This window comes from Pinus tabuliformis, chromosome J (genome assembly GCF_031772625.1).
Source record: "Pinus tabuliformis cultivar Carrire ecotype Pingquan chromosome J, CPIR1, whole genome shotgun sequence".
NCBI lineage: Eukaryota > Viridiplantae > Streptophyta > Pinopsida > Pinales > Pinaceae > Pinus > Pinus tabuliformis.
The window spans coordinates 819173578-819197402 of record NC_142295.1 but is presented as its reverse complement, the minus strand read 5'-3'; positions in this window follow the sequence as shown (position 1 = coordinate 819197402).

Genomic DNA, 23825 nt, shown 5'->3' with positions numbered 1-23825 from the left:
AAAATGATATTTTAATCATTTTTCAAACAAGAGGGTGATATATTATATATATATATATATATATATATATATATATATATTATATATATATATATAGATATATAATTTAAAAAACAATTAATTAATAAATAAAACAAAATTTATATAATGTTACTTTTAGATTCATTGTCGAGTTGATACTTTTTCAATGATATCAATATTCAAGGCTTAAGGTCAATTAATTGGTAATTTCAATCCCCAAAAATAAAACAAAAACTATGTAGCTTTGAAAAACACTTTAAGAACAAGCATTTAAAAAATATATAAAAAAATAGAAAGGTACAAAAGCTTTAAGCATTCAGTTTTAGGGTTTTCCGTAGTCATGAATTTTGGCATTTAATGTGACCATTGCAAAATATTTGAATTTTATCCCTAAAAAAATCGGTGATTTTGTGTCACCACTTTTTTATTCAAAGGTGACTTTTCATGTCTTTCATAATGATGCTATTTTTTTTATAATACCATGATTGAAAAATGTTTGAATTTTAACCTTGAAAAGAAAAGAACCACATCTCTATTTCAAAATAATTTTTCATGTTCTCTCTAGTCATGATATTTTGTCTTTAACGTCATGATTGAAAAATGTTTTATTTTTATCCCTAAAAAAATGGGTGATGTTTCATCACCACTTTTGCATTTCAAGGTGACTTTTCATGTCTTTCATAGTGAATATATTTCTTCTGTAATACCATGATTTATTTTTTATTTTATTTTAACCTTGAAAATAAAAGAAGGTCAGACTACATTGCCACTTCTACATTTCAACATGGTTTTTCATGTCTTTTGTAATCATCATATTTTATTTTTGATGCCATGGTTAAAAAATGTTGAAAGTTTAACACTGAAATGGAAAAAGAGTGATGTTGCTTCACCACTTTTCAAAATCAACATGAAAATCGTGATTTGATGTGACTTTCAAATAACAAGAACTCAATAGATTCTTGTTAAGATGGTAACATTGTTAAATACATAAATTGAAAAATACATACACTAACAATGAAAATATAAAAGATGTCCCATGCTAATATCATCGAAGAATCTATTTTCCATAGGAGAATATGTTGGTTTAGAACCATTTTTCCCATAGTGAGAGCATCATTTAGGAGTTAAACTAGGAATATAATGACTAAGTTTAATCGTTCACAGGGTCTTTGATAGACAGTGATTGGGTGTGTTGTTAAGGAAATCCTAGATGTTAAGTCACTGGTTCAATTCCCCGACCTATTTAGGTGTTATTCTTGGACATGACCGTGATGTTGCCTCACCTATCCTAAACTTATAATGAAAGTGACTAAGTTTAACCAATTGTTCTTCATAGTCTAGATTTGATGGTGTGTCCTAGAGTACCTACATCTTAATGGCTTAACATCACTATGTATGTCTCCCAACTAGATGTGTCCATAAATATGCTATGTTGAAGTGAACTATATGTAAAGGATGATATCAAAGCACTAGTGGCACAACTCTTGTCTCCAAGTTAAGGTATCTAGAGGGAATTAGGCATATTCCTAGAAGTTAGCATCCCTCTCAATGTGTTATCCCAAGGCCCTGCTTGATCTTGAGTAGAGCCAAGACCATCCCCTCATAATTCACTAATGTCAAAAAAATTGATATGGAGATCCATAATAATATTGGCCAATAATTTAGAAAGAAAACACAAGGGAACCCCCCTACTATTGCAACAAATATTATCAAATACCATAAACCACTTATCCATCCATCTATGCAAGGACACCAATTTCATTAATTAGGGAATGGTTATTCTAGTCTCAATAAACAAATGAACAATCATATGTTTATTTATATTATGAAAAATCTTCACCTCTTCCTTGTTAATGTCAACTGAGTAATACTTTCAATCCTAGAACAATATTTAGATATATTAGATAATTGACCATGGTTATTGTCGATAAAGGGAACAATGTTGTCAAGAAAAGTGGCCGATGAAACGCATGATGGCTCTATAGTGTTCCTAAGCTAACCAACTAGGCTTCTAAGTTAATATAAACATTGATTAATTTTTGTGTATGGGTCTTATGGGGAGTTATATTTTGGGTTGGGATCATAGTATTTTCTGATAAACATGTAATGAAAGGTACATTTAAATGATAACTAGTGCAACCATTTAAATTAAATGGTTTGTAAATGTTGAGGAATCAATCCACAATAAGCACCAAAACAATTAATTCATCATACATCTCAGTTAGTTCCTATAATGATCTAAATTGTAATTTTATTGATCCAAATTGAAAATGGCATCCACCCATGGTATTTTCCCATGGTATCCACCGATGGTATTCACCCATTGTATTTACCCATGGTATTGTAACTCAATAAGGCTATAAATAATGAGCCTCACTTTCTAAAAGGACATATTTCTCCACTCAATGTGGTTGTAACAATTTCTATTGTTGACTAAAGAGCTTATTTCTATTAAATATATTTTTCTTTTCACTTCTGCATCTCGATGCTCAAATATCTTTGGTATTGGCCCTCCAAGAATCATCCATATCAGTGGTACCAGAGTGGGTTATAACTCTATCCCAATGAGGGTTTTATAAGAGTTTATAGAGTTGATTCGTCATCTTCCTGCCATAAATTGTTCTTATCTGCAACATTTTGATATCATTTGCCAAAAATATACCCTGTCAAGATATTTTGTGGAGTGACATCCATGGATCCATTTATTGATAAACTCCTTCACATCATCTACCATAAGAAGCATTAAGATTCACCTGACAATAATTACTACAAGCTTATAGAGGTTATAGAGAGGTTGTAAAGATATTCACCTTTTGTTGGTCTTGAAATGTCTAAAAATATTATATTCAATATGGATACAAAGATGGATAGATTAACTTCTGTATCTAATATGGGACAATGTAGACTCTCCTTTCATTACATATTGACTAATGTATGAAAAGTAAAATTTCAAGTCACCTCTAGTTCTAAGAAGCTTTTCTCTGAAAGATGAAAGGCCCTTTAGTTTTTATGTTATGATCGACCCGCCGAGAACATTGCCCCACACAAAACAAGTTTCAGTATGGAGACTAAAACCCATATTTCAAATATTCCCTTGAGCCATAGAATGACATAGGGTGAAGAAAAATCAAAAATAGAAAGAGAGGAGAGTTCCAAAATAAACCCTATTATTTCATATATATTGGGTCAAAATGAATAAAAATCGGGATCATATATTCTCTGTGGCAATAACATACAAGACACTCTACACCAACTCCTACAGAAACACTACCAAATAATGGAGATATTTTCGACTAGGATTCATTGAATGCAACCACCTAGATTCAAGAAGAGACATGGTTTCCAAGAAAAGTATATGTCAAGGTTCCCAACAAAAGCATAGGTGCAGGAGAAAGGGGCTCTGTCATGGGGAACCTCTATCACTCACATGACTACCATGGATGAAATTCCACTTGCCCCTTCTATAGAACCATTGGAGGCCTCCTTTCCCATTATGAGAATTTTTGGGCCCACTTCAATGTCCTATTCAAGATGGAACATTGGACATAGAACTATGCCCTTTATGGCATCCTCAACGACCTCTCCTCCTTGAGAGGGTTTGAATGTGAAGCCACAACAAAATCAACAACAATGGGTGGTGATGCAACAATAGTTAGAATCCATGTATATGCAACAACATTCATTCCACAGTTAGAAATAGTTAGGCGATGATATTAAGACACTCTAGGTCAGCGATTTGAAATATTGGATGGACAAAAATTACTTGCTTTCGTACTTTACTAGTAATGATGAGGTTGGTGTTTCTATTAATATTATTTAGAATAAGTAAATTTGAAAAGGAGATGGCTACAAATTTGTGTAAGTTTATTTTCATGCATTGTAGAAATAATTTTGCAAAATTTCCATGGTGCACCCATGCCCAATGATCAACGGTATTTTAGGTTAAGCTAGGATACTTTTAGAGCTAGCGCTAGGCACTGAGTATTCCATATTTTTTTAAGACTTGGGTTCTGAAGTGAATGATATTGTATTGCAAGAAACTTTCGACAATCCACATTCATTTGTTAAAGGTGCAAAAATTGTGTTATAGGAAAATACAAGTTGCACCAAAGGTTATGGGTATATTAGATTTGGTGAAGAGAAAGACAACAAAATGACTAAAATGAATGGTTTTTACTACTCTTTCAAACCTATGTCTGCTAATTAATCTACACCAAAGAAGTCCTTGGGATTTTAACAAGATTATGTTGGAAACCTTTGAGCACTACTTGGGGGGGGTGAATTAGTGGCGAGATCTATATATGGTTTTTACCAAATTAAAGTTCACTTACTGAATCAAAAATATTTTAACCAAAAACTAATAAAAATTATAGCATGTGCACCATATAAGAAGAAACTAAAAACCATAAGCAGCAACATAAACAATAAGAAATGCACACAATCTCATCATCACACATGAGACATAATATTTATGGTGGAAACCCTTCGAGGAGGAAAACTACCCTTGCTTGCTACGACTCTGCTCCGAATCTCTATTATGTCAAGAAATTTGTGTTTTACATAGATATCTGACTCTGACAAGCCTGGAGACTTGACCTCATACACAATAGGCCAACACAAATCAAGTAGGAGACTCGATTTTATTGATTAACTTATAAGACTTTCTTCTCACACGAATCTACAGACTACCATCGGCAGAAGGCCACCACGATCAGTGATCCTCACCCAAATCTGATTGGATTATCCAACCTCGATTGGATGGTTAAACTATTCCTTTTTCTCAAGATTTTAAATCCCTGCTCCACTCTCATAAAGTCATTGTTCCTCTACATTATGTAGACCTCATTTCATATATTTTCAAACTGGATCCAAGAAACTCTGCTTGACAAGAATTCATCTCTGCGATCTAGTTCTCAGTAGCAAGACACTATCAATAAACCAAATGAAATATCACCATAAACATTCTCTCAACAAAAGAAAAATAATGGCTCACATACATGCATCAAAATTGTAATGCTATGGCCATCTAGTAGCATAATCTAATCCTCCGAAGAAAACTATGCTACAACATATTGAAATCTAATTTATTCCGCGACATGTTTCAAATATCATGATTATGCATCAATTTTCACTCATACACTGAAGGTTCTACACTCTCAATTGACTTTGAATAATTCCTTCTCTATGTAGCCTTCACTCATTCACTCTCACACTAAACCAACCATCAACCTTCTCCAAAATGTAGAATATAGAACATGTAATGCGGAATTCATTTTTGGACAAGGATAAAGAGTGCACAAATTTGATGTAATCAATATTCAACCATCACTACTTGTGCACTAAATATTTTCACACCCACTAGAGGATTCTTTCAACCCATTTGTACCTTTACCAATTAATTTAGAAGCTTTCCCAAACATGGAAGTTGAAATATTCCCAATGTACGCGAGGAATGCAAAGGACTTTTTTTGAAGAAGCGTAACCAAATGCACAACACTAGCTCATCTCTGATGGATACATAGATAAGCTTACTTCCATGCATCCAAGAGCCTTTAGATGCACGCACAAGGTTATCTCTCATCGGCTAGGGAAAAGTCTAAAAAAAGCATTGAACCATCATTTTAGAACCTCTGCCAACTATTTGGACATCTTTTCTAGCATCTGTACATGGCTCCAAACCTTTGCTAAGTAATATGACACCAATGCAAATGGATCAAACATGTCTCCAAAGTGCCACTTCCAAGTTGACGTAGAAGCCAATAAACAAGAGTTGACATGACTGTCAACAAGTCCTCAGCTCTCCTCAACCATCTGCACAATCCGCAACACATTTGAACACACTTTTTAGCACCTATGCAATATAATCATGAAACTAACATACTGCTAAACAAGTGGTCTCCATGAGCATAGATGAATACCTAGTATGCCAACTCAACTAGTGTACTATCTCAACAATATGAATGTCACTTGAGCCATCACTCCAACACCTATAGATTTGCATCATCCACCTATAGTAGCATCTCCAATTCCTCCCATGAATTCATAACAAAGCAACACAAGGAAACACAATGAAACACCTCCATGAACACTGTTAGCACATGAGGAACCAACAACCACACTAATTCCATCATATGACCATAATGAGTGTAACATCATATGGCTGAAATCAATTCCAACACAATCATATCAATTTCAACTCAACTAGATGCAACCATACTACAACCAAGACATCTGGACATCAATTAGACTACATAGGGTTCACATCAATGCCAACAAGAGCTAGCTTCCATCATGAACCAGTGCCAACATTAGTTACCTGGAACCATGCACACCATAATGGGAATACATTATTCCATGAAAGGTAACTAATACACATAAGAATATGGTGGTTTTGTTTGAACCAATGCCAATTATAACAAAATCCATGTGTGGGTTCATTTGCATTCGAGTCCAAGTGTCCATAAAAAATGGGAAATGATCCAAAATTTAATCAATTCTATACACGTATGGATGAAATTAAAATCCAATTCCCTTGGATGGAGATAGATTCATGAAAACCGTCTAATGATGAAGAACATGGGAAAAAATATTGATGAAAACATGAAAAGGGAAATCATCCATCACCACTCCATTAACCATCCTAAAATCTTTCAATTATAAGGTGATATTGACTCTGAAACGCCTAGAAACTATTATGGAATATGTTGCAGGGGATGAGGTATATCAATTAATTTACAATGCAAACCATTTTAGCAAGGATGGTTTACGTGGTTTCTTTTAACAACTTATTTTGAGTTTAAGCTATCTCCCTTCTATGAAAGCCTCTCATCATGACTCGATGCTGCAAAACACTCTTTTGGAAGGATTTCACACACCTCATCTCAAGATTCGTGATTTTGGCTATTCCAAGACTTATTTTCTTCATCCACACCCGACTGACCAACTGTTGGGATAACTACATGCATAGCTTCAATTGTTTTTTCCAAGAAACAATTTGATGGCATGATCACAAATGTATGGTCATGTGATGTAACTCTTTATGTTATGCTCGTGGGATCATATCCATTTGAGGATCCTTAGGAACCAAATAAATTTTGTAGGACCATTGGTTGTATAATGAATGTGGAATATTTCATCCTCGGTGAAAATGTGTAGCTAGGCTACACTTTTATGAGAATGGGCTTAGAAAAATTTGTCATCGCACATTTTCAGCTGAACTATTTAATTTTTTTAGCCAATCTATTTTTTTTTGGATGAACTAATTTTTTTTGTTGAACATTAAAAAAAAAACATTTAGTTGAAACTTTGGAAATTTAAGTTAACGACAACCTCGAATGTTGTGCAATATAATTTTCGCTGTGGTAGGGATGAGATCCGACCACTAGTTGTTTCGGGTTGAAAAAGTGATTATACATATGTGGGTCATGAGGCCCTTGTAAATCGTTTAGAATTGTATTATTGTTGTAGTATTTTGGCACTAGTGGTATGGTGTGGAACTATTGTTGTAGTCCTTTGGCACTATTTCCATGGTCAAGCATTATTGTTTTTATCTTTTAGCTATGAATTTATTTTAGTTGATTTGTTACATGAATCTTTTTTTTGTTTTTTGTTTGTTGATTTGTAGGTCTATTTGGTGCTGGAGGAATTCTTGAAGTTTTCCTCTTTGTTTAGGAGCATGAGAAAACATGGGCTCATCCTGATATCAACCTGACCCCACTGCATCAGAAAATATGGTATGAGAAAGTCATATGGTTCAATATTTTTTGTTATTAGTTGCTAGACTTGTGAGCTCCTCACTTTGCATGTTTGATCATTTTTCCTTTTCTAACACCTCATATTGAATTTAATTAATGGATATTTCCTTACCATAAATCTCCTTCATATACACTAATAACTTCTTTTTTGTTTCATGTTGAATCGATCGTATATATTTAATTTCCTTTTTAGAAGAATTAAGTGTGGTGTTGAAAGAAAGAAGCTTGTAAAGTGCCTCCTCCATATGTTTTGAAGTTACCAATTTTGCGCATAGAAGCTAAACGTCTTCATCGCTTCTTGTATTACTATATTTTTTATATAGTAACAATTGGTTCCCTCTCACAACCGTAATATTTTTATCACTTTCAAAAGTACTGTCATGTTTCATTGCATTCTCTTTGCTTGGCCACTAAAGATAGTGACAAAAATGTGTTGTTTTCACCTCTGAATTTTCCAAGTGTTTTCAAAATTGTAGGCATTTTTGAAGACAACATACGATCTGTTGGGCCTTCTCAAGTTGATATTTAGGGTCTTTGTCTATGGAAACATGCTCCTTCACCTCTTTAGTTTATTATTACAAGTCATTCTTAGCAATGATACATCTTTTCTCTGACATCACCAATTCTTGTCCCATAATCTACTTTTCATGTTCAAATTTCATAGAATTTATAAAAATGTCTTCCTTCTCCTCTCGTTTGTTGATTTGAATAACAATTATCTTGAATCCATCCCTTATGAATTCGAAAATATGCAGCTGCTAAATCACCTGAGCCTATACATCAATTTTTTGGTAGGAAAATTTCCTTCGTTTCTTAGCAGATGTACAAACCTAAAGGTCTCAGACCTCAACTAAAATTATCTACAATGTCAAGTCTTATCAAATCTAGCAGAGATGAAAAATATGTTATCCCTAAATATAATGAAAAGTTATCAATCTAACCATATACCTCCACGAATGGGTAATCTTACACATATTGTGGCGTGCCACATTGTTCTACAAGATGAATAAATTCTAGCATATCATCTTCTTGAAGTCGACATGTGGACATATGGAGATATAAAAAAATTAACAATGCTCACCACCCCGCCGCATATACAAAACCATGTGCCATTTGAGTACTATAATATCGCGATGTCAACTATTTCCTTAGATAACCATAAAAATGTATTTATATTGACAGCTATTCCTAAGATTTGTAAAATAAACATGACAATAAATTCTCTAGGAAGTTGTACTACAAGAATGTCAATATATTCATAGCTTCTCACTATTAAAATGTCTATATACACGTAGCCATTTTCTAAATTCTCTAAATTGACATTTTTAGGTTATGAATAGTTACAGAGTTTGGACATGACATAATCAATTTTTAACTCTACTTACCATTAATCGAAATTATTGTGTCAATCTTTAAAGAGAAGGTGTTTTGTCTTCAACAAATGCACTCAGCTTTTGTTGAGTGGTGGGAACTTATTCAACAATGCACCCAAGTTATCCCAACTTCGTGGGCCAACTGTAAATGCTTGCACGTTTCTCAAGTTATTTATAATTTCATTAATTACCTTGAGTTATCCATACAAATATTTTCATTATAAGATGGTCAATTATTTAGCATTGTAACACTTGCCAATGTATCAACTACCTTCATTGCTTGCAACTACTCTCTCAATTCCTAAAAGCTATCAATTTCTAAGCCTGGAATGTTATTACTCTACCCAGTCTTCATCTATTTTATTCTTATTGCATGCCTCATATTTATTTATGATCAATTCTACTATCATTCCTTACATGCAATCAAAAAGGTATGTTGGTATTCTAAGAGTACAACACCTACAATTTGTTGTAGATGTCCTTTATGCAATAAGACCATATCCTTTGCTCTTTCTCTTTTTCTTTGCTTTAGCTCCATGACATCATCAAGTATTTCTTTGTAACATCTAAATATGTAAATCTTAGTAGGTTACAAACTCTTTTTTTCATATTAAAAACCATCTCTAAATGACCCAAACATGTAGATGCTTGTAGTATAATGATAAAGGTATATTGAAACAAACATGTAAGGATTCAAATCCATAATTATTATTAGTGTAGTAAAAGGTAAAAAGATAGGATAATTGAAAAGGTCTTTTAGAAGGAAATATAAAATGAAAACAACACCATCACCTTCACAAGAATAATCTCCATCTAACTATAATCTTGTCAAGTTCCATTATGATCTCATATTCCATTTCAATTATTATTGGATTTTATTTAGACAATAGATGAGTGTTCCCCTTCCATGAATATGGAATACATGCCTTGAGTCCTATTTAAATCTAATGAACCTTGGAATTACGGATATTTTCAATATATGGAACTACTATTGGATCTCTTACAAGAATTATATCATTTTAGTGATGATATTGATCAAATGAGATCCATCAAGGATGAGATATCTTTCTAGTCAAGTGTTTTCATTGATGCTCCAAAATCATTGTAGAATAATTGCCTACTTCCATATTGAGGGTCGCCCAAAAATTGCACATAGTGTGAATTTCCAAGTCAAACACATGGTTATAATAAGGTATTTAATATGACTTATGGCTAGTTGTACCTTCTTATTATATGTTACTAAATTTTTTGTCTCACTTATACTAGTCAAACCAACTTGTTCCATTATGATTTTGGGTTGAATATTAGAACAATCACCACTATAAACCATGCAGTAATGACAATTATTTAACTTAAGAGAGGCCACATGGTAAGGAGTGGAATTAGCATCTACCTTGTGGTGGAAACTTCAAATCTTATCAATCACTTTTTAAGGAGTATTAGCGGATGGAGAAGGATTAAATTGGTTGAACATGTTTCCAATAGTACTAGAGCTAAAAGGTAATGTCCTAGACCTAGATAATTAACCACTCAATGTTATTTGGAAGAATTCATATTTGTAGAAACAACCTTGGGGATTAACACTTTAGGCTTAACAAGGAATGGAGGAAAATTATATACTTTTACATTGCACATTACATTTTTATTTTTTATATTATTGTTTTCATTTTTGTTTAAATAAAGAAATATATAGAGTATTACAAGTACAATAAGCCATTTTACTTTGATCCAGTTCATGTTCTCTTGAAGTCTATATTGTTGTTTTGTAAATTGGAGTTTGTAATTCATTGTAGTTTGTATTTTTTATATATTGAAATTTGATGTTTTGTACAAATATGTTTGTATTTCATTTTAATAATTAGTTTATCTATAGTGAAACTATGTGACTCTGCAACTCTTTTCTTATTCTTGCTCACGTTTATATAATTTTTGAATTACATGCATATTAATAGATTTAATCTACATTTGGAAGTTGTCTCTCCATTCCCATTGTAGTGGTAACCATATTCAGTATGATGTTTTAACATAAGAACACCCTAATATTTAAAGGAGCTTTCCATTTCATAATCAATTGATACCACCATTTCCTCTATGCATCCTAATTGATTATAGTTAAGGCCTCATATCCTAATTTAGTTGTTAACATCCATAGATAGTGATTCCAAGACTAAACTAGAGTATCAACCACATCGAAAAACAAGAGTTCAAATCTTGTAAGCCCACCGACAAAATCCTTCCATTATGAATCCAACACGCCTACTAGCCTAATTTTTGCTACTTGAAGCCAAACCTATAGACCATCATCCCACACTGCTCTATGTCCAATATATGTCCAAGTATACAACCCACAATCTGCTATATGTTGTTTCATATTTGGAGAGACCACCCATAATCACACTTGTTCAATTTTTAGAACATATGGCTATTACATATTGGTAATTTTATTACTGACAATTTTCTTCAAATGGAGATCTAGCAAACTTGACAATTTTTAGTACTATTTAACAAAATGGTTTTTATTATAAATTTTATAACAATGCAAAAAGTCAATTGTTAAAACTCCACAATTTTGGATTTTTAATGAAGGAACATTCCATTTCGAAAGAGCTTATTTGTCACCAATTTGGAACCTTCATTCCATTAATATACTATTGAAGATAAAACCTAAAATGTGGGGTTTTATTTTCAACATTATATTAAAATAATGGAATGAAGATTTGAAAATGGCAGGAAAGAAGTTGGTTTGAAATTGAATGGTCAATTAAAAAACTAAAATTGATGGTTTTATTGAAATATAATTCGAAGGACAAAAACTAAAAATTACAGGGATTTATCGATTGGTTCTTTGCATGGCTACTAAAAAAAACTAAATTTGAACTTTATAATACTAAAAATTGACAAGTTCTATCTGTCCATTTGAAACAAACAATCGACAATAAAATTTCCAAAGGAAGTAAAATTTGACTCATCCCTATTAACTTTGGACTAATTTCTCACATGTCTCGATAAAAGAATAAACCAAACTCTAGATTGGTGACAATCTCCGAGCGATGATGTTTCATATTTGGAGAGAGCAAGTAAATATCCTCTCCTTCGATCAAAGGATCTTCCCCCAATCAAGTTAAGAGCCTCTCCCCACTTTCCATGCTAACCATCTCCCCAAACTAAAATGGATTCCAGGTTGGAATTTGAGTTTAGATACTTATTTTTCATCATTATGCCCTAAAGTTATTGATTAAAGAACGTCCTCTGCAAACATTTTATGGCCAAGGAATTCAAAAAAATAAATATGTTATTCATTTTATTGAATTTTTTTTTTTTACACGGGTTAAAAAACCCATTAAACATGGTTGAAAAATGGACATTATGCATCGAAGTGTTTTGTTCTCCCAATATAGGATAGGTAGTGATTACATATGTGCGATACAATATTTCGAAGAAAAAAGTATTCCAAAAAGGGGTGTACCTAGAAGGAGAATAAAAATGAAGCATATTATATTGCACTTATAGAAGGCATAGGAACAACTAGGGACAATGGATCCAATGGCATTGTATTATTCACCAATTCTGAACTTGTGTGAAACCAAATGAAAGGAATGTACAAATTAAAAAAGGATAAGTTTAAATAACTACATAGAAAAGAAAAAAGTATTGCTAGTGAATTTCGATAATTTACCATAACTCATTCCGCAAATGTTAATATGATGTCTAGTGATATCTTGTATGGGGCAATGCCAACTCAAGATTTCTCTGTGAAAGATGAATTGGTATCAAGAACCACTCCATCAAAGTTTATTGATGGCCATTATAAGATATATCTGATATGTGTGTGTTTTTTAGTTATAAATGTGGTGTCTTTAATGACCATGTGGTTCTTTCAATACTATACTAAGTGTGCTCCCACTATGTAATCACTACATGGTGAATTATAGGGGTGACAAGTTTAAGAAAATTTTGTATTTAATTCTCAAGATGTGCACTTTATCATTTGTGGTTTTAGTCTTGAGAATATTTGAATTGAACATTTAAATATTGAGTATTTACTTTTTGTTTATTTTCATCTTTGGTCGAAGAGAACTGGTCGTCCCTGGTAATGTAACTAAATTATGCATTTTCAATGATAACCAACAGACGTTGGATTTCATGACAAATGAAAAGGTGTTTAAAGATGCAACCATTGAAGAAGAGGAATGTGAAAGGTCCTTGCAGGAAGAGGAATACTCGCATAAGGGAAACCCCATACCTAAAGGAATGGTCACCCTAGAAAAGTTATTTGATCTACAAAACCACTTGTGAGTCCCATCGAACACCAAGACATAAAGTTCCACTCTTTCACATGAACAAATGAACCTTGGGACTGAAGTCGACCCCAAATTCATTAACATAGGGTTTGGATGTTCCTCCGAGGAAAGACAATCTCTCATCAGCTTGTTCAAGAAGTACCATGACATTTTAGCTTGGACATACAATGATATAAAGACATATGATACACATATCATCCAGCATGTCATTCTTACGAAAGTAGGGGTCAAACCTTTTCAAGAGAGGTTCAAGAAAGTGCATCCCACATTAGAAACCCCCATCCGAAAGGACCTCAAGAACTTGTTATATGCCCGCATCATCTTTAAGGTCAAACATTCTACATGGGTATCAAACCTTGTCCCAGCATAGAAAAAATCTGGAGAGATTTGTTTGTGTGTCAATTTCCAGAATCTTAACCAGGTGTAGGAAAAAGATAATTACTGGGTCTCATCTATGGAACAAATCCTCTGAATAGTTTCAAGTTTAGAAATGTTTTCCTTGCTTGATGGCTTCTCTGGCTACAATCAGGTGCTAGTGGCCAAACCAGACCAGATAAAAACAACCTTCAAGATGAAGTGGGGAATGTTAGCATTCAACTGCATGCCTTTTAGACTTATTAACGTTAAGAAAACATTCCAAAGAGAAATGGACATTGCTCTCAGGGGTTTAATGGGCCAAAGGATGGTAGTTTACCTCGATGATGTCATTGTTTTCTCGAAAAGGAGGTCTAAATACCTCCACCACCATAAGTAGATCTTTGAACAGTGTCGGAAGTATGGGATTTCACTTAACCCCAAGAAGAGCATATTCATGGCTTTTGAAGGAAATATCCTTAGACATATAATCACCAAAGATGGAACCACCATCGATACTGATCATGCAAAAGCTATAGCACAAATTCCTCTTCCGAGCATGAAGAAAGGTCAACAATCTTTCCTTGGTAAAATCATTTTTTTTTTTAATTTATTTTATATTTTGCCCAAACTGTTAAGCCTTTGTAGAACATTCTCAATATATATTTAGGCTTTAAGTGGAACCAAGAAGAAAAGGAGGCTTTAGATTGTATCAAGAGAGCTATCATCGAAGCCCCTTCCCTCTTCAGCTACGACTTCAACAGGGACTTCATCATATACACTTTCGCCTTGTATTCATCATTAGACATTGTCCTCATGCAGAATGATAGCTTCAATGATGAACCTCCTATATCTTTCATGAGTACAAGACTACAAGGCCCTAAACTCGACTACACTGATATAGATAAGTAGGAATATGCGGTCTACAATGCAGTGAAACACTTCAGACCATACATTCTTAAGAACTATGTCACAGTGATGGTTCTACACCTTGTTCTTAGGTCACTCTTCATCCAACAAGAGTTGGGTGAGAGGAGAGCCAACTAGATGACTTCCCTCTAGGAATATGATGTGGAGTTCACACACATGCACAGAGTTAAAGGGCACGGGTTATGCAAAATAACCATTGAAGCTGCAAACCAATGAGGTGAGGAGTCAAAAGACTAGTAGCATGAGATTGAAATGTATCAGAATGAACTACTAACCTCCCATGACCCCTCGTCATGGTACTCAGACTTGAAGTAGTGACTAGGACAAGGGACCTTATCTTCTACCTTGTCTGTGAAACAAAACATGGAAATAAGGCTCAAAGTCCCTTCATATCAACTGGTAAAAGGTATTGATTTGTTTCAAAAGCACCACCTCAACATGCTACTCAGATGTTTGGAATATGATGAAGCCTAGTGGGTGTTGAAGGAGTTGCATGATGGATCGGTAGGGGGCAGTATGCTAGTGATACCACTACCCACAAGATTATGTGAGGAGGATTATACTCACCCATGATTTTCAAAGACATGCATGCTTATGCTCAGAAATGCCCCATCTGTCAAAAGCATGCAGGAAGGAAAGCTAGGTATTCTGCCCCTCTCCAACCAATAGCGGTGGAATAAACTTTTCAACAATGGGGGTTGGACGTCATTAGGGAAATTGTTCCAAACCCACAAAAGAACTAAAATCATATACTCATGGCCACTAACTATTTTACCAGGTGGGTTGAAGCAGTTCCATTATAGAAAATCAATGACAAGGAGGTAATATCTTTTGTTAATCAATACATTGTGGCTAGGTTCTGTGTTCCAACCTCACTTGTGTTTGATAATGCTACATATCTTACGTCTTTAAAACTATATTATTTTTCTTTGGAAAACAAAATCTTGTTAAAAAAATTAGCCAACTACTACCCATAGGGGAATGGCCTAATATAATCTACCAATAAAAGCCTCATCCACATCCTCAAGAAGACCTTGCTATCGCACTAGAGAATTTGGCACAATGCCTTTAGCAATGCCTTGTGGGACGACTAGATTATGCAGAAAATAACCCTCAAAACATCTCCCTATTTTCTGGTTTATGGGAAAGAAGTTATCCTACTACTAAACCTATAGCTCTCCACCCTCCAATTGTCCCAAGAATCCCAATGCCTCACTTGTCATACCATTCAAAACCTCATCAAAATGCTCCTTAGACTGGAATATGAAAGACAAAAGACCAAGGAAAAGTTGTTCATTTACCAAAGCTAAATTAAGATGTGGTTTGACACGAAATCTATAGGAACTCAAAAATTCAGTATAAGGGACTTGGTTCTTAAATGGAATAGAGCCCATGAGAACAAGGGAAAACACACTAAGTTCCAAGCCTTATGAAGTGGTCCTTTGCATGTCAAAGAGAAAAATGGGCAGCACACCTATAAGTTGCAAACTCCAGGAGGGAGGGTTGAAACCCTTCTTGTGAATGGCCGTGATCTCAAATTCTACTTCACCTAGTAGCTCTCATGGTTGCTAACAATCCTTGTATTATAGTTCCCTTTTGATCTTTCTTTTTCGTGAGACTATCTTTTCTAGTTTTGTTTTGAATTTATTTTTTTCCTTGAATAAAGAGTTTGGGATGTCGGCTCAAGGTTGAGGTAGTCCTGCACTCTGGCTCAGGTGATTTCTCTCTAGAATCACCTTTTCGACCAAACCTTAAGCCACAACCAAAATAAAGCATTGAGACTTACTGTAGTTGGGAACACGATGTCATCTGCGGTCCCCTGTCTTGTGCCAATCTATCCTAGCCACTGACCTGGCCTAAAATGTGTGACGTTCTAGCTTACCCATTGGTTCAAAGGTGGGGGAAGGTGAAGAAAACTTCTGAACATATACATATTTCAAGAAAAAAGATAAGGTCTCTAAAATACCAAAAACAACCTCTTTGCAAGTGAAATAAGTTGGGAGACCTAATCCGCCCATGCATACAATATCCACATGAATAAGTGCAAATAAGAAAACCTGAATAAGTGCTAATGAGCACCTAAATTAACTAATAAGGGATAGATGACTGAGAAAGGATTCCTATAGAAAGAGGTGAAGCAATGACTCTGTCCGGGTACTGTCCAGGCTCGCTGGTAGTGGAGCAACTTTTGTGATTTCTAGGTAGTGACTCCCTCGAGGTACTGTTTAGGTTGCCTAGTAGTAGAGCAACACCAAAGTGTTGTAACTATTATACCAAATTCCTTAAATCTCATATCATTAACTCGACTCTGCCCTCCCCCTCAAACCAGCAAGAATTCATATCATCTTGTGTATGTTAAAGGGTGGACTTTTAACAACATAACATAGATTACCAATGTAAAGGAGAAGCCTGAAATCATAATGGGGACACACACGTTTATGGGGCAACACTCTTTGAGATTATCCTTACAACAGGCCATGCGGTGTCTCAAGATCTTGGACTCCTACCAGTGAATCACCAATTGTTATAGCCTCTGCAACAACCCTTCCAAAATTTCCATCTCTTCAAAATTTTGGAGCCCATTTACCTTTTCCATTGTCATTACCCATCCTTAGAGTCTGCGCAGGAGCCCCCAAAGCCAGAAGAGTCCCAAAGGAACCTATGTCTCTCTCCCATGAGCCAAGCCAAGTCCTTAACCAAGTTTAGTCACTCAGTCGCACCACCATGATGTGACTAATTCCTCTTTTACTACCCATCTGACCCCTGTGACCTTGCCGAATCGGTGAGTCACATAAGTCAGATGGATAACCTAACATGATATGTGACCTTTGTTACCTATGTCACCATGCCACCAGTGAATCCTTCAGTCGTAGAGGTCTCATCGCCCTGTCATGCGACCTATCGACCCATGCGACCTGGTGACTGTTGGGGTCACAAAGGTCCCAAGTGTCACATAATGCCCTAACTTAGGCCATGTTACCAATGCCACCCCCACACATGTGACCAAAACTATATATATATCACCATTAACTGGTCAGTATATAACGCTACTTTGTTTTCATGAAAGGTAGGGAGGCTCTGCGACTTGGTGATGCACATGACTTTTACAAGTCGGTGACCATTCCACTTCCCCAGCAATCATGTTTTTCTTCCAAGTGTCATCTTCCTCAACCCCGACTCTGAAGATTCACAATCGTGGGGGGATTTTATCCACAACTTAACCCCTTTTTCATTGTAAACGTTCATTGAATGCCTGTGAAGTCTTATGAACCTCCCTAAGCTTCTCCCATGCCCATTCCTCATCCCTAGCTAATGTGTTATCCCTACAAGCCAAGCCATATTCCCGTTGGAAGTTCCATAAACCCCTCTGAAGCTGCATTCATCTCCTTGAATCACCCAAAATGCAGGTTACATAGCCTAAGGCCATGATTAGAAAAACAATGCAGCCTGTGTGACCTATGCGACCCCTTACCTATGTGACCCTAAGACAACGTGGCCTATGCGGCCTACGACTTATGTGACTTGCCCCCTAAGTAGACTAATTGACCTGTGACATTGCGACCTCAGGCCTAGCTTACATAGTCACTAGGTGACACCGTATTCCATGTGACACCTGCAACCTCCTCACCCCTGTGACCTGCCAGAAGGCCCTTTCCCAGTCTCTGAAAACTGTAGTTTGTTTTTCTGCATTTTTTTTTATTCTCTTGTCATCTCTCTCATCATGGGACTATTTGTTCGATATGCCAGGTGACACGGATCTTGATTACATCTCCATCTCCTCTTTCAAAGACAAGATGGCACCTTCGCCTATGAGATTAGCCCATAAAATATCTGGGAAAAATTGACACGAAATCCATCAATACAAGGAACCCCCTCTCTACGGGGACACAACCTGCAATATTAATAAAGACATGAAGCTCTCATGGTATGACATCTATGAGGAGTTCGCCAAGCCAGATATACCAGAGACCCAGGAGGAATTCCTAGTGTACTTAAATGTTAAGAGGTCAAAGCTTCACAAGGTAGCATCGCACCCTCTAGTTTTCCTGTGTGCTAAGACAATTAACTAGATCATACAGAGCATAGACACAAACTCATGGATAGTAAGGGATAATACTAGTGAACCACTCGCAACAATCACCTCAAAAAATATTGCTACTTACTATAGGATTCATGAGAACGAGGAAACCTTCAACACCTAGTGGCTCACTGATTTTGTGACGCTTACTAAGGATATTCTTAGAGAATGGTGGCAGGACCCATCCAAGTTCTGAGTTAGGAGTGAACAAATTTATAGGATGGGAGGATTGAGGAATGTCTGTCAGTTGATCATTGCCATGATGAACTATCTGCACGGAAGAGAAGGTTGTGATGTGTTCCATGGGACATGGGTCCCCATAATGTATGATGTTTCCACCCTAGGAATAGTCTTTAACTGGACTATCATTCTCGTGTCACCCTTCAAAACAAATATAATTGCAACTAAGCAGCTACAGCGAGACCAAGCACCAGAGTTCTATATGGATTCATACCTACTAGATGTTGTTTGTGCAAGGTGTCAGTTTGACAGCTAGAGCTACAGTTGGAACACATCTCCAGCCATCCCAATACACCATCATTACAAGATATTTTCGGATGACGGCTACAAGGGTATGATTGATGTTATTTCTGAGACATTTATTGCTCCACTATATCAGGGAATGTTCAGGGAAGAGCCACCTTGTATGTCAAAGAGGGCCATAGAAACCATTGTCAAGGTGGCACATTGGTTCCTAATCTATAAGGGTACATTTCTTCAATTTTTTGGTTCCTATAAGGCTTTGCATGCTCTTGCTAGGTTTGCCACAGATAAAGTGCTCTTGTGAGAAGTATGTTACCAAATTACAAAAGGATTGCCAAAAACACTAAGCAAAGGAAAGAAGAAATCATGGCCAGCCTTCCCTCTTCTCTTTGGGTCCTATGTGGTAGAAAAATTCAAATACGTGGAGGTAGAAGCCAAGGATTTAAAGGGGAGTCGCTTTATGACCTTAAACTATCATACGTATGACCCCAAGAAGGTTATAGCTACTCACTGTAAGAGATCTAATTTTAAATTGTCATATTCGCATCCCAAGCAAGATCATGATGATGGAGTCAGGAACTAGTATAATGCCACCAAGGAACTTAGCCCCACTGAGAAAAATGCAAAAGATGAGGATCTTCTCGAACACTCCAAGGAGAATGTGAGCTTACAGGAGAGGTCATCCACCTTGAAGGGGAAGAAAGAGAAATAGATGGCAACCAGGAAACTCACGAAGAAGAAGGAGAAAGTGGAAGAATATTCCCGAAGTAAGCTGAAAAATGGGGAAGATAATGAAACATTAGAATAAAGGAACGCAACACTGGAAAAGAAGAAGAAAGATCTCAAAAGGAAAATAGAGGAAGAGATCAAACAATAACATGATTGAGGTGACCAGAACTATATTGAGAAGAAGAAGTGACAAGAAGAGGAAGAAAGGAAGAAGCAACTGGAAGAAAAGAGCCAGGAAGAGAAGAGGGCTAGGGTAGAAGAAGAGAAGAAGCAGTGGGAATAAGAGCTGAAGGAAAAGGAATAAAGGTTCAAGAAGGCTGAGGAACTCAAGAAGAAGTAAGAGAAAGAGGAGCAAGAAAAGAAGTTGCTGGAGGAAGAGTAAAGGAAGAAATAGGAGAACGAAAGAAGAAAAAAGGGGCAAGGAGAAATCATTAAAGTGGCCTAGCTTGACTAAGAATAAATTAAATGTACTCCATTAGATGTTCCCCCTTCTACTCCCCTCACCGGAGGAAATTTTCCTCTACAAGGGTTATGCTTTCCTAAAGAATAAGAAGAAGAAGAAGAAGAGGTACTATATCTCACCAAGCTCACCTCTGACAAGGTGAGCCTCAAGATTAGGAAAGAGAGGAGGAAATATTATGCTAGGAACCCTACAAAACAAGTGTTGTTCACCACAGCTAAAAGAATTGTTCTTGACACAATAGTTAATCTCGAGATGGTCACCTCGGTTGGAACTGCATTTGTGACCGCTACTGAGCATAATGTTGCTAGGATACAAAACAAATCACGGAGCTCCAAAATAGGCTTTATGCATCAGAGCACAAGGCCTGTAAGGCAGAGCAAGAAAAAAATGTGTAGAGGATGAAAATGTAGCTCTCCGCTTAGTACATTTTAGTACAACATAGCTACAGGCCACAATCAAAGATGAGGTTGAGACGCTTAGTGAAGCCATGAAGATGGTTTATGAAGAAATGTCAAAACTACATCTCACGGTAGCACCAATCATAGCCATACAAACCCATACAAAAGAGAGTGATCTTATGCTAAAAGAAGGCATTACCAGTCTAGATAGTAGACATGAGTGGTCCAGTAGCTATCGAGGGGCACCAACAGTGGTCCTAAAGAAATAAACTGGCCAATGATGTAGACAGATCGTTGGCTTCATATAAATGCCTTTTTAGTGGCCTGGAATCAATGATCAAGATCCATGGAATCTCGTCCATCGGAGAAATCAGGAAAGTGAGAAAGTAAGAACACATCTCATAGGAAGTTCAAGCATTCATTGACACATATAGGCAGACTGCCTACTCAGATGACCTGCCCGTTACAAAGGAGAATATCACAGTCTACATGGTTGAACTCGTAAGAATGTATACAAAGTTGGTGACCTTAGGAAATCAGGTGAATGCCAAAAGGACCACCCTCATACCAAATTCCCTTAAGCGCCTGCACAGACATGATGAGGAACAACCATAGGTCACCCCCATTGCAACTGAGTACAAGATTTGGCTTACTTACTTAATGGAGCAACTCCACTTAGACATTCCCAAACTTGCTATTGATAATTGATAGGGTAGATTTTGCTCATTTTGTGATTTTGGAAAATTAAGACAGAATGGGACAATTTTAGAATGAGAAGAGTCATGACAAATTCTAAAGGTCACAAGGTAGTTGAAAGGTCATGGGGAAACCCAAGAGTTAGGGCTAGGCGAAAGGTCACCGTAATTTCATAAATACACCCTCATGACACATTGTAAAGGACTTTTAGCTGAGGACTTATTTTGTGACAATATTGTTTTGAAAGAAGTTATTATCGTCTGATATATGCAAGGAATAATTGTTATTTTCCACTATTGGATTACAAAAATGTTTTATGTTCTGGTGCCATGGGTATTATTTTCTTAATGGATCGAATGTTCCTAAGAGTTATTTGATACATAATCTATTCATGTGTTGTATTGTGCTACAAACCTTGTTTTTCTATGCATGGATGGTATATGATGTGCTAACTCTATGCTTCTATTGATGAAAAACTTTGTTGATATTGGTGTGACCTTATTTTTTACTGTGTATTCTCTTATGCTTATGGATGCTTGTTTACTATGAGCTATTTTATAGTTTTTGACCACTCTCTTTATATACACATGATCGTATTTAAAGTTTTCTAACAATCATTTTATGTAAGTTTTATGTTATTGATTTATAATCTTTCTATTCATGGTATTCATGTTATAAGCATTTGTCGGTTATTTCCTTGTATTTATTGAAGTTCATGCATTCGATTGAGTCGATATCCCACCTATGTCTGAAGCGAACTCAACTCACCTAAACAGAAGCCGAGCCCTCATACCGGAAGAGATCCTAAATCAAATGGTGCAGGGTCTAGTTTGGATTCTACACTAGGGAGACCCCCCTCACTGTTGGGGGAGAATTTTAGCCCATTAGCACGTCCTTATGTAATCACTCATGACTTTTATTATTTTATTATGACTAGAAAATTAAATATATATATATATATATATATATATATATATATATATATATATAATATATTATATATATATATATATATATATATATAGGAGTATCACTAGGTAATTACATAATTTGTGAAAATACTAAGGGCCATATAAATACCATTGTAGACATGGTTCTTGTTCCAATCAAAAGATCATAGCCTTGCATTAAGTAAATAAATAATTAACTTGAACTGGAAAACATAGAGAAAGAAAACTTGTGTCTTATGTTTCGCAGTCAGACAATAAGAGAATTCAAGTTGTTGAAGACCCAAGGTCTTGCATGGTTATGGCCCTATATTGGAGGAAATACCTTGAGTACAAATTAAGGGTAGGGTTAATTGAAACCTAAAAAGTCGATTCAAAGAAAAAAAATTAAAGAAATTCTAGTTGAGTATAGATGAGAATTTCAAGAGCCATACTCGACCATAGGGTAAACCTATAGAAAGAATATAATGAATAGAAGGAAATGAGTTAGGGTTTATTCAAAAAATGCAAAAACGAAATTCCAGTTCCAAAATATTTAGAGGTTAGAATACCTATAAATAGGGTAAGAAATTCTTCCTCCAATACACGTAACATCTCGTGATAATCTTAGTCTCAAAACACAATAGGAGAACAAAAAATAATTTAATCTAAGTTGATGGGGTTTTTAGTGAGATCCAAAAAGCTAAAATTAAAAAAAAAAAATCGACCTGGACATATGCAAACTAAAGGGACTAGGAGATAACACAAGAACAAATCTGGGAAGGATTTTGTTTCCAATTCCACCCTATTGGTAGCTCGAGGAAACACTATAAACGGAACCAATACGCCCATTATCATTCAAATTAAGCACCACTGTTAAAATGAAGAAGAGAGAAAACAATTGTAATCCAGAGATAAAAACAACTCTTACCCTGACCAAATAAACAACATATGGAATACTCCAAGGTTCATGAGATGACGACCTCTAGAGATTAGTTAACTTACCATATCATAAAATTAGAATCTAGTTTTAATAGTAAAACCCTAGGATTCGATAGTTTCCCTCCACCGGTGAGGGTGCAAATGAGAGGTATAGGTAGAAACCCCAAATATAGATACCACCTATACCTAACGGGAGTAATACTTACTGTTATATCAAATTAATGAAAAGTGTACAATGTATATAGACCAAGTATGAGGCTCATGTATGTCGAAGAACTAGATAATCGAGAACATTCCTCCATATTATAGTAAATAGCTAAAGTCTATGTCTTTAAATCATGATGCATTTAATTTAACCAATTAGCAAGCTCTACATT